At 41.6% G+C, this 13,400-nt stretch overlaps 1 long non-coding RNA gene across 4 annotated transcripts in view; it reads left to right on the top strand.

The window, feature by feature from the left end:
* The window catches only part of LOC118519977 (uncharacterized), a 66,967-nt gene that overhangs the window by 8,559 nt on the left and 45,008 nt on the right, over window positions 1-13,400 (top strand). For 3 of the 4 annotated variants that reach the window (XR_013443678.1, XR_013443677.1, XR_004909459.2), the window contains one exon: window positions 2,206-2,298. This is a non-coding gene — a long non-coding RNA (uncharacterized LOC118519977). Of the gene's footprint in view, window positions 1-944; window positions 1,062-2,205; window positions 2,299-13,400 lie in introns of all 4 variants that reach the window. The other variant, XR_013443679.1, reaches the window with a different exon arrangement.

Genomic DNA, 13,400 nt, shown 5'->3' with positions numbered 1-13,400 from the left:
TTACAATTAATTCTAATTGTCCTGACCTGAGATCAGAGAAAGTCATGTGTAGCTTTTGTCTTTTCCCTGAGGCGATCTTTGTGTTAAAAGCAGAACTGTTCACAGAAGAATGCAAAAGATGTGTTCTCGGGAACTAAAAAGAAGGTACCAAAACTTTTTGTATTTACTTAAAAAAAAATTTTTTTCTAAAGATTTTATTCATTTGAGAGAGAGAGAGTACGAACGTGAGCTGGAGTTGGGGGTGCGGGGCAGGGCGGGGGGAGGCTCAGAGGGAGAAACAGACTACCTGCTGAGCAGGGAGCCAGACATCCCAGGACACTGGGATCATGACCTGAGCCAAAGGCAGACGCTTTTTTTTTTTAAGATTTTATTTATTTATTAATGAGAGACAGAGAGAGAGAGAGAAGCAGAGGGAGAAGCAGTCTTCTCGCTGAGCAGGGAACCCGTTGTGGGACTTGATCCCAGGACCCTGGGATCATGACCTGAGCCGAAGGCAGACACTCAACCATCTGAACCACCCAGGCGCCCCAAAGGCAGACGCTTAACCGACTAAGCCACCCAGGTGCCCCACTTTACATTTTTTTTAAGTTTATTTATTTAAGCAATCTCTACACCCAACATAGGCTCGAATTCATGACCTTGAGACCAAGAGCCACATGCTGCACCAACTGAGTCAGCCAGGTGCCCCTGTATTTACTTTAATAATTAAGAACTGTCAATAGTACAACTATCTTGCTTATGAATACGTAGTTATAAATTGCGAGTAAAGGTTTCTAATTGATGGACTAGCCAAATATATGGTTAATGTGCTTGACTGTCTTACAAGCACTTAAAAAGATGTATTCTTTGTTAACAATGAATAGGGTTTACATGAATCAATTAGGTCTACCTTATTTTTTATATCCTTCAGGCTTTTAGATGTAATTATTATTTTTCCCTATCAGATTTACCATGAACCAGTAGGAGTGAATGAAAGCTTCGTAATTCCAAAATGTTTCTATCAATGGCTTCTTGTATTCCTCAGAGCATTTAAATAACGTTTTCTGATGCTGGGCTACTTGGTATGTTAGACTGTACCTTTTGTTGTTTATAAATGGCCTTCCTTCATCACACTGAATACTCTGTCCTAAATGCAGCCTCCTCTGATGGTGACACTGTAACCTCTGCTTTCTCCTTGTTTTCATTTGTCTGGCATGTTTTTGCCCATCTTTTACTGCAATATTTAAGTTACTTTATTTTAGACCTCTTTTATGTGACATATAAATTGGGTTTTGCTTTGTGATTCCATCTGAGTTTTTAAAAATTATTTTAAATGATGGTTAAATACATAAAACATAAATTTTACCATCTCAATGATTTTTAATGTATATATATTTTAAGTTTTTATTTAAGTTCCAGTTAACATACAGTGTAATATTAGTCCTGGGTATACAGTGTAGTGATTCAAAGCTTCCATATAACACCGAGGGCTCATCACAAGGGCACTCCTTCATCCCCATCACCTATTTCACCCATCCCCCCTCCCCACCCACCTCCCCACTGGTGGCCATCAGTGTGCTCTCTATAGTTAAAAGTCTGTTTCTTGGTTTCTCTCTCTTTCTCTTTTCCCCTTTGCTCTTTTGTTTTATTCCTTAAATTCCACATATGAATGAAATTATATGGTATTTGTCTTTGTCTGACTGACTTATTTTGCTTAGCATAATACTCTCCACCTCTGTCCGTGTCTTTGTAAATGGCAAGATCTCATTCTTTTTTACGGCCTCCTCTGAGGCTTAGTATTACATCGTAATACTGTTTCCCACAGTGGCTGTACCAGTTTGCATTCCTACCAACAGTGTAAGAGGGTTCCCTTTTCTCCACATCCTTGCCAACATCTGTTGTTTCTTATGTTGCTAAGTTTAGCCATTCTGACAGGTGTGAGATGGTATCTCATTATAGTTTTGATTTGTATTTCCCTGATGATGAGTGATGTTGAGCATCTTTTCATGTGTCTGTTGGCCATCTGGGTGTCTTCTTTGGAGAAACGTCTGTTCATGTTTTCTGCCCATTTTATAACTGGATTATTTGTTTTGGGGTGTTGAGTTGTATCAGTTCTTTATAGATTTTGCCTTTGAGTTTTGTTGATTGTTTCCTTCACTGTGCAGAAGCTTTTTATCTTGATGATGTCCCAATAGTTCATTTTTGCTTTTGTTTCCCTTGCCTCAGGAGACGTGTCTAGTAAGAAGTGGCTATGGCCAATGTCCAAGAAGTTACTGCCTGTGTTCTTCTCTAGGATTTTGATGGTTTCCTGTGTCACATGTAAGTCTTTAATCCGTTTTGAATTTATTTTTGTATATGATGTAAGAAAGTGGTCCAGTTTCATTCTTCTGCGTGTAGTTGTCCAGTTTTCCCAACACCATATGTTGAAGAGACTGTCTTTTTCCCATTGCATATTCTTTGCTGTTTTGTTAAAGATTATTGACTATAAAGCTGTAGTGATCTAAACAGTATGGTCCTGGCACAAAAATAGACCCATAGATCAATAGAACAGAATAGAAAACCCAGAGATGAACCATCTCGACCTTTTTTTTTTTTTTTTTTTTAAAGATTTTATTTATTTATTTGACAGAGAGAGAGATTGTAAGAGCAGGAACACAAGCAGGGGGAGTGGGAGAGGGAGAAGCAGGCTTCCCGCTGAGAAGGGAGCCCGATGCGGGGCTCGATCCCAGGACCCTGGGATCATGACCTGAGCCGAAGGCAGACACCTAACGACTGAGCCACCCAGGCGCCCCTTTCTCAACCATTTTTAAGAGCACAGTGTGGTAGTGTTAAGTACATTCATGGTGTTGTGTCATCTATCTTCAGAACTCTTCATCTTATAAAGCTGAAACTCTGTCCCCACTAAACACTAACTCCCAGTCCCCTTCCCCAAGCTTCTGGTACCTATCCTTCTACTTTCTGTCTCTATGAATTTGCTTATTCTGAGTACCTCATCTAGGTGAAGTCATTGAGTATTTATCTTTTTGTGACTGGTCTTATTTCATTTAGCAGAATGTTTTCAAGTTTCATCCATTTTGTAGTATGTGTCAGAATTCCATCCATTTTTAAGACTGAATAATGTTCTACTGTATGTATATAGGTCATTGTATTTATCCATTCATCCACTAATGGATACTTGGGGTGCTTCCACCTTTTGGCTGCTATGCACATGGGTATACAAACATCCTTTCAAGTATCTGCTTCTAATTTTGGGGTGTATATATCCAAAAATGGAATTGTTGGATCATATAGGGATTCCATGTTTAATGTTTTGGGGAACCACTATACTGGTTTCCACAGCAGCTGCACCCTTTTCATTCCCATTAACAGTGCAAATGGTCCCGATTTCTCTATATCCTCGCCAATACTTGGTACTTTATGGTTTGCTAATGGTAGCCGTCTTAATGGGTGTAAGGTGGCATCTCATTGTGCTTTTGGTTTGTGTTTCTTTTTCTTTTTTTTTTTTATAAAAGATTTTATTTATTTATTTGAGATAGAAAGAATGAGAGAGAGAGAGCATGAGAGGGAGGAGGATCAGAGGGAGAAGCAGACTCCCTGCTGAGCAGGGAGCCTGATGTGGGACTTGATCCTGGGACTCCAGGATCATGACCTGAGCTGAAGGCAGTCACTTAACCAACTGAGCCACCCAGGCGCCCCATCGGTTTGTGTTTCTAATGATTAGTGATGTTGAGTTGCAGGTCCTACCCTCAGTCGGGGGAGGGGATTATACAAAAATGTGGATGCCAGGAGGTGGAGATTATTGGGGATCATCTTATCACCATAGCTGCATTTGAAAAATAAAGTAGAACAGAACTCTATAGAAAACATCAGAATGCATCATATATAATAAGAGGATCTACTTTTAAATGAAAATCTTGCTAGGAATACAGACGTATCTCCATGCGTACGTGTGATAGAAGTGTGTTTCTTACTGGTGGTCCAGAACAAATCGGTTGAAAGCCACTGACCTGGGAGATCTTCCTGCAAACACTGAAGAGAAGACTGTAATTAAACTGCGTGTGAGCCCAGGCCCTGTGGCTTGTTCTCTGCTGGTCGTGCTCCCATGGCAACCGCTCTTCTTCATTTCTCCTCTCACGCATGGTAGCCATCACAGCACTTGTATTTTCAGAGAACTTACATCAGTCTAACTATTTCCTCCAAGATTTTCTCATCAAGTTCTCTGAAACTCAACCAGCCTTGCTGGTTGACATAACTGTGGGGAGTGCCCGCTTGTTCTAACCTGTTTCCCTGCTCTCCCAGCTGCATGTGGGGCCTGCCCCGGGGGGTGTTCTCATGGAGTCTGAGCCCCCCCACCTCTGGCTGCCCTGCTTCCCTCATACCAAGGTTTGGCGTTAGAGTTCTCCTATGTTATATGTGCTATGGGATTTGCGTTTTCTGTTCTGAATTTCCCCACTATTTTCTTAAGGGTTAAGAGAAAAGAGAGGTCTGAGAAGGCCCGACTTTGCCATCTTAAAGTCTTGCTTTCCTGAGGCAGCCCTAATCTCTGAAATGGGTCCCAGTGTCCCCCCGACCATGGGGCATGGCCACCTCTGTGTCCTTGCCTTTCTGGGCTATGGCCCTGTGAAGATGGGGCAGCTCAGCTGGGCTGATTGAATGCCGGGTTTGGGGGGTGGCGCCCTCCACCTGCTTGGGGAGCCCTCACTTCCACCTGCCTTGGCTCCTGGGGCTCATTCCTCCTGGTGAGTATCTCTTCTCCTCCGCCATTTCTCCTTCTTCCAGGGAGTGCATGGTTTTTGTTTCTCTTTTCTCTTCCTTTCCATTAAGTGTCTACTCATTCATGAAAATTCATGGGATTTTTGCCCTTTCTCTACTTTCTTCCCAGCTTGAAGAAACACACACAGTGAGCCTGGAGGCCTCAGGTGCCCCTTCCTGCCCTCCCCCTGCAGCCAGAGCGAGGGGCTTCTCCTCCCTCCCTTCTCTTTGTATCTTTCTCCACTCACCCCTGTTTTCAGCAGCACATGATGGGGAGAGGGGCACTTGAGAGGATGCTCAGGATTTGTCCACCCACTGCTTCCCCCTTATTTGGGGGAGTGTTCTGAGGGTAGACGCTCCTCCAAACCAAGCCTGGCTTCTGTTTCTTTCTCTGACCATCGCTTTTCAGAAATGATGGCTTTCAGTGTCCCTTTGTCCTCACTGTCTGCCTGATGCCCATTTCTGCCCTTGTGTTTCTCTCTCTTGCCATCAGAGGTTGGACATAGCATCTTTCCCTGCAAGTTCTAAAGATTATTTTCTAGATAATATTTTCAAGGGGTTATTCTCTTTTCCAGAAGTGCTATGGTCGCATTCTAGCCCATGGAGGAGGCGCTCACATGCACAACTTAAAATAAGCCATGTCCTGAGAAGGATCATCTCTCATGCCCAATGTGAGAAAGATGCAACATTGGGTGATTTCTTCACCTCTCCTCCCATTCTCCCATCTTCCTTACCCTTCCTCAAAGGAAAATAGAGAAGCTCCATGATGCAAAGAAATGCAACACAGGAGACTAGGCAAGTTAGGTTAGCATTGCCTCAGGGGGATAAAACCATGGTAGGTAAGAACCTCCAGGAGGAGAATGCGCTGTGGTCACCCCTCCCCTCAACACAGAAGCAAAGGAACTGCCTGGGTCATGTTTGTGAGCATTCCGCTGTCCAAATTGGGTCAGGTTTTATTTGCATCTTTAGGTAACTCAGGGATCACTTTTTTTTTTTTTAAGATTTTATTTATTTATTCGACAGAGAGAGAGAGAGGAATCACAAGTAGGCAGAGCAGCAGGCAGAGGGAGAGGGAGAAGCAGGCCTCCCGCTGAGCAGGGAGCCAGACGCGGGGCTGGATCCCAGGACCCTGGGATCATGACCTGAGCTGAAGGCAGATGCTTAACGACTGAGCTACCCAGGCGCCCCTCAGGGATCACTTCAAAAATCGCAATGTAGTGACCCATGGGGACAGGCACAGCCTTGCTGTGGGTCTTATCAAGGAAGACCCTGATTCTGTTCTCACAAACTACCTTTCCAAAGAAGGAAATAAAACAAAAACAAGTCTGTGGGTGTAGAGCTGTGATAACAGAATGATTTCTCTGGAGCCAAGCCACGCACTCCTCCATGGGGCCGAGGTGAATAGCTGAACAACAACCAAATATTCGCCAGTAGGAACAAGTATGCAGGGCTGCTGATGGCGAGGAGATTACATAAGTTTATGCTAAGCTTTTTTTCAGTGTGTACAAAATTAGGAAAAATTAGACGCATACCTTGGAGATATTGTGGATTTAGTTCCAGATCACAGCAATAAAGCGAATATGCAATGAAGTGAGTCAAATGAGCGCTTTGGTTTCCTGGTGCGCATGGAAGTTATGTTTACAGGGTACTACAGCCTATGAAGTGTGCAGTAGCTGTGTCTAAAAAACAATGTTCAAACCATAATTAAAAATACTCTGTTGTTGAAAAATGCTAACCATCATCTGAGCTTTCAGGAGCCATAATCTTTTTGCTGGTGGAGGGTCTTGTCTGATGTTTAAGGCTGCTGACCCATCAGGGTGGTGGCGGCTGTGGCCATTTCTGAAAGTAAGACAACCCTGAAGTTTGCCGCATGGATTGACTCTTCTTTCAGGAACAATTTCTCTGTAGTATGTGATGCTGTTTGGTAGCATTTTACCTACAGTAGAACTTCTTTCAAAACTGGAGTCCATCCTCCAACTCTGCTGCTGCTTTACAACTAAGTTCATGTGATATTCTAAATCCTTTTTTTGCAGGATTGCAGGGTTCTTGTCTTACAGGTCAAAGAATGAATCCCGTGGACACAAAAGGCTGAAGTGAAGTGAAAGTTTATTAAGTGAAGGTGAGAGCAGAAAGGAAAGAAAAAGCTCTCTAGAGTGAGCGGGGTCTCGAATGGGTGGCCACTGAGGGTGTTTAGGGCCAATCTTTTATTGAAAACTTGACCAGGAAGCTTGCGGTCTTGAGATTCTGGTGCCATAGCATCCTCAGAGCAAGGGATTTTTGCCATCTCCTCAGAGCAAGGACTATGGATAACCCCCTTAATGGTTTACTTCTTTGAGGTTTGGTCATTTTCTCTGATTACAGTGTAGCCACCAAAGAAAAATACTCCCTAACATTCAGGGCCAGGTAGCCTGGTTTGTTCCCTTATCTCTTGCTCACTTTGGCTTAGCACTTTTGCCTGCCAAGAGTAGTCTCAGAGCCCAGCCAGGGATCCCCTATCTCTCCCTGCCTGTACCTTAACCCTTTCCTTACTCGCTTTGTTGTCATTTCAACAGTCTTCACGGCATCTTCACCAGGAGTAGCTTCCATCTCAAGAATCCATTTTCTTTGCTCATCCATAAGAAGCAACTCCTCATCTGTTCAAGTTTTATCATGAGATTGTGGCAGTTCAGTCCCATCTTCAGGCCACACTGCTGATCCTGGTTACCCCACATCTGCAGTCAGAACACACACAACATTTACTGTTTAGGTTTGCTGTCTTATGTGTGCATAGTTTGTGATGCCCCCAAAACAATTACAGTGATAACATCAAAGATCACTGGTCATAGGTCATCATAACAAATATAACAATAATGAAAAACTTTGGAATATTGTGAGAATTACCAAAATGTGACACGGGGACATGAAGCGAGCAGATGCTGTTGGAAAAAGTGGTGCCAACAGACTTGTTCGATGCAGGGTTGCCACAAACCCTCAATTTGTAAAAAGCACACACTCTGCAAAGCACGATAAAGCAAAGCAGTAAAAGGAGGTGTGCCTGAATAAGCACAGAGTGTCATCAAGACGTGAGGCTGAAAAGTAAGAGTGGGTCTGCTGCATGGCAAATCTGTATTTTGTGAGTTTTGGGGTATCAAGAACATAAGGTGATGCTCCAAGACACTCAGCAATCACTTTCAGAAACAAGATTCTAATGACTATTTTTACTAGGACCAATTCATTATTCGTTCCGCAAATATTTTTTAGAGTATAAGAAATAAGTCAGTGCTTAACTGACAGATAACTATGCAAATGACAGGGGACCATATGGTGGTTACAAGGCAGAACTTAAAATTTTAAAGGACAAAACCCTTATATTCATGTACAGCAATTAACTACAGGACCAAGAACCATCTGTTGTGACTCAATTGTCCCCCCAGATGCATATACAATCCTTAATTTCACCTTGGTTTTTCTTGGTCCCATATTCCAAGGAGAGGCGTATCTTTGCCATGATTTTCTCATTATGTGTTAATGTTACCATAATGTTCTTACCGCGTCGTTGTATTTCCATATTTGGCTCAAAGATCATGTGGTGGGTGTCTATGTATATCAGCCTGTTTTCAGATTTTCTTCCCCTCCGTGTTAGTTTCTCTGTTCTGGCACGGAGCCAGGGTTTTTCCCTGGTGTATTTTCTAGCATCACTCCATCTCATTCCATCTCCCCTGGGAGGAGGCAGGGGATGGAAGAAGAACCACATCTTGTTAGGCACAGCTTTCCTCGCATACAGGGCGCAAGAGCAGGTGTGGAGAGAGATGCTGAAATGTGTGTCCTTGCCTAGTGCTTCCTGGGCAAGTTGGATTGAACCTGTTTATCTCGTGAGAACAGGTCTCAAATCCCAAGCATTTATCACTTCAGTTTTAATCTCCCGATGCCATATTGTTCTCCTCAGAGGGAGACTTTGAAGCTAAAAACACTAAGTCAAAGCCAAAAGGAGTGTGGGAGGGGAGTTTAGCAATTACCAACACATCTGTCCTACACAGGAGACTGTCCATCTGGGTCATTCAGTGAGGGGAGGTGTTCATATCAACCTCACCCAAGTAACTGTGGGTTTCTGCTTCATTTTAGCTACACGGATTCAAAAAAATTTTTTCTAAGGCACCACCTTCCTGTGATCTTATAACAAACCACAACTGACAAACTTCCATTTATCTCTAAAGAAAGGGTTTGAGCTAATTTACACGTTAGGCCAGAGACATGAAAAATCTGGGACCTCTCTGGTTAAGGGCAATTCTTTGTCCCTATCCCGCTGACCAACGACTGTCTAGCTCATGCTCTGTCCTCGATGTGTGGCAGGGGGTGTGGCCGCTTTCTGCTGGAGCCACAGAGCTGAACTGTTGCGACTGGTGCATGGCCACACAGCCTAAGGCACCTCCTGTTTAACCTCTTCTGGAACAAGTTTACTTTTGCCTTTAAGGGATCAGCTGAGAAATTTAAAATTCCATTCCTGAGTGGCAACTCCAAGTCCAAGACCCATTATGTCCTAAACATATGTAAATTATCTTTCCTACTGTGCTCAAAATATCAGAGATTCAACCAACTGAATTCTCTTATCCTTGTTTGCAGTTAAGGAAACTAAAGTTTGGAGAGACTTTCATGAGACCCCCCCCCCAAAAATGATTTTACCTTCTTTTTATGCAGCTTCAAACCTGCAAGACAGCCTGTCAAGTGAAATTCAGGGCAACGTTTCCACCAATGCCTTAGGACTGGAAAAACGTGTCGTCAGTGAGAGAGCTAAAATACATCCCAATGTAGTGGGACTTTGCCTGTGAATATTCTGTCCACTGTAGCATGCAGTGGCTTCCTCCTCCAAAGACACAATGATGCCCCTCCACCTTCATTTGGACATTTTACTATTTCTAATCAATCAGATGTTATTAATATTTTTTTTCAAAATTTTAGATGCTCATGAGAAATAATTTCATTAAGCGGAGCCTGAGATATTTCTGTAGCGTGTGTACATGCATGCACACCCACGCAAACACACAACATATATATTTAAATGGACATTATTTTTTAGGGCAGTTTTAGGTTTACTGAAGAAACTGAGCAGAGAGTACAGGGAGTTCCTATATATTCCCTTTATTCCCTGCCCTCAGTTTCCCTATAGTTAATATCTTGCACTGGTATGGTACATTTATTACAATTGATGAGCTGATATTGATCATTATTATTAGCTAAAGTCTATAGTTTACATTAGGGTTTACTCTTTGTATGGTACAGTTCTTTGGGTTTTGCCAAATGCATAATGTTACAATTATGTATCACAGAATAGTGTCGCTGCTCTAAAAATTCTCTGTGCTCTACCTACTCATCCCCACCCCAAACCCCCTGCAACCACTGATCCTTTTACCGTCTCCGTGCCTCTTCCAGAATGTCATATACCTGGAATCCTACTGTATGTTGCTTTTTAAGAGTTGCTTCTTTCACTTAGTGATGTGCATTTAAGGTTCTTCCATGTCCTCTGAACTGGGTCTTTCACAGATCAGAATGTTTTTCTTTTTTTCTTAATGAAGTCCCTCTTACCAGTTTTTGCCTTCATGAGCCATGCTTTTGATGTCTTAAAACTAATCACCAAATCCATGTTCCCCTAGATTTTCTCCCATGGTTTGTGTTCCAAGTCTTATAGTTCTTTGTTTTACATTTAGGTTTACGAACAATTTTGAGTTAGTTTTTGTGAAAGGGGTAAGACTTGTGTCTAGATTTATTGTGCTACATGTGGATGCCCACTTGTCCCAGCACCATTTGTTAAAAAGACTGTTCTTCCCTTTTCTCCACTGAATTGCCTTTACTCCCTTGTCCAAGGTTGGCTGATTATGTCTGTGTGGGTCTATTTCTGGGCTCTCTATTCTATTCCCTTGATCCATGTGCCTATTCTGTCACAAACACCATACTGTCTTGATTCCTGTAGTTTACAGTAAGACTTGAAGTTGGAGTGAAGTCAGCCCTCTTTGTTTTTCTTCTTTAATATTGTTTTGGCTATTCTGGGTCTTTTTGCCTCTCCATATAAACTTTAGAATCACTTATAGATGACTACAAACTAACTTGCTGGAATTTTTATTGAGAATGCATTGAATCTGTAGATTAAGTTGGGAGGAACTGACATCAATAGTGAATTTTCCTATCCATGAACATGGATTATCTTTCCATTTATTTAGATCTCTTTTGACTTCTTCCACCAGAGATTTGTAGTTTTCTCACATAGATCTTGTGCAAACTTTGTTAGACTTATATCTAAGTATTTCTCTCTCTTTTTTTTTTTTTTTTTTTTTGGTGCTAATGTTAATGGTGGTGTGGTCTCCCCCCTAGCTTTATTGAGGTATAATAGATAAAAATTGTATATATTTAAGGTATACAACCTGACATTTTGACATGTTTACATTATGAAATAATCAGCACAATCAAGCTAAATAATATATCCATCACTCACATATTTACCATTTTCTTTTTTAAAAATGGTTTTGTGTTCTTAATTTCAAATTTCTATTGTTCACTGTTGGTATATAGGAAACCTATTGACTCTTACATATCATCCTTGTATCCTGCAAATTTGCAGCCTTGTCTAATCACCCCTCAGTTCCAGAAGTTTTGCCATTTTTGTTGATTCTTTGGAACTTTCTACATAGACAATCATGTCATCTGTGAACAGAGACAGTTTTATTTCTTCGTTCCCAATCTGAGTGCCTATTATTTCCTTTTCTTGTCTTATTGTCAACAATATATTTTCAGAGTAGTATATAACAACAGATGTGATTATAGCTAACAGTGTTAACCCTTTATGGCAAGGTCTATGCTGTTTGAGTTTAAGTTCTAAATATGTCTAATACACATGAGTTAAAATTCTTAAAAGCAGGGAATTTCTTTTTTTTTTTTTTGAAGATTTTATTTATTTATTTGACAGAGAGAGACACAGCAAGAGAGGAAACACAAGCAGGGGGAGTGGGAGAGGGAGAAGCAGACTCCCCGCGGAGCAGGGAGCCCAATGCGGGGCTCGATCCCAGGACCCTGGGATCATGACCCGAGCCGAAGGCAGACACTTAATGACTGAGCCACCCAGGTGCCCCAAAGCAGGGAATTTCTTTGAATTTATATATCCCTATGGCCTACCACAAAATCTGTTAGTGGTAAGCACTCAATGAGTGTTCAGTGGGAATGAATGTAAGGAATTAAAAGAATTAATATCTATCCAGGATCTCAGCAGAAAATAGAATTTACATCAGATGGTTCAAATCCAGAGATTGAACACAGTGGCTCTCAACCATGGCCATCCATTAGAGTCATCCAGGAGCTTTCATATTCCCCATTCTTGGGGGTGGGACCAGGCTTTACAGTCAATTCCAATGGCCAGAGAAGGTTAAAAATCAGTACAGTAATGAAAAGACTACTTGTGGAAATGTAAGCAAGCTAAGGAAACCAAAATGGGATGCCAAGACACTTATTTTATAGGTGAAGACGCAGAAGCTTGGTGAGAAGTCACTAGCTCAAGGTAATAGAAGTAGTAAGTGGTCAAATGGAGATTCAAGCCCAGGGATGTCTTATTCTCTACTCCAGATAAAATAAATATTCTGCCTTCTAAAATGAGCTTTTCTCTAGATCAAAATGTCACATTTGACCAAGCCTGAAGTTAAAAACACCTTCAAAGTAAGCACAAGATGCTCCTCCTCTTAACCAGACCAAATGGATTAAGGTCAAAGTTCTCTTTGTGTTCTCAAATGACTTATGGCCTGAAATAAAACCTGTCTAGTTTCTGTGAATAATATAAGACATATGATGCTTTCTCCTCTCCTCCCCATTTTTAGATACAATCATGTCTGGACTTTTCTGGAAATAAATTAAATGGAAGCTAGAATGACAGATACTAAATCTGCTGGCAGGTGCTCTGGGGGAGAGGGTCAGGAGGGTGGAAGAAGATGCTGACCTTTGATTAGAGCAAAAAGCCAGAGACACGGATTTGCAAAGCTTGGTTTCTCCCAGCATTGCTGGAGATAATAGATATGCCCTAGCTTTTCCTTGTAGTGAAGAACTTAATGCAGATATATTTTTAATTCATCTGCTACTTATTGTTGATTAGACTATGTAATGTCTAAATCTTCTGAGACCATCAGATGCATCTTAAAGTGAAGTGGCCTTCTGGTTTGGTGTAATAGTGATAGCGTTTGTCTTTAAAATCTTTTATGCTTTTCATAATTCCCTCTCAACTCCCGAAGTCATTCAATTTTATACATGTTGTGTGTCCTGTACTGTACTTGCTGGGGCCTCTTCCCACCACAGAAGGAATGATACAATTGGTAAAGATTTTTGGGTGCAGCGTGTGCCCTGCAGCTCACCACAGTCGCCATAACTGCCTGCTGATACTTGATCTAGTTGGGTTGTCTATCTAGATGCCAGAGGCATCTGAGTGTGCATCTCCTGTCCTGCTTTAGCCAACTCCCGAGGCGAGAGAACAGAGGCAGCAGACGTGTGTTTTTGCACACGTGTATTTTGTTTGGGGTTTTATTATCTTGTTTTCCATGCAGAATATTTCCTAAAAATGACTGAATATTTGTACTTTTATGAGCATAGACTTATAGCCCAGTCCTTATCCTCTAGATTATATAGTTAAACATTATATTCATAATCATAAATGAAATTCAAGT

This window comes from Halichoerus grypus, chromosome 14 (assembly GCF_964656455.1).
Source record: "Halichoerus grypus chromosome 14, mHalGry1.hap1.1, whole genome shotgun sequence".
Lineage (NCBI taxonomy): Eukaryota > Metazoa > Chordata > Mammalia > Carnivora > Phocidae > Halichoerus > Halichoerus grypus.
This window is presented reverse-complemented; position numbering and strand designations above follow the sequence as displayed.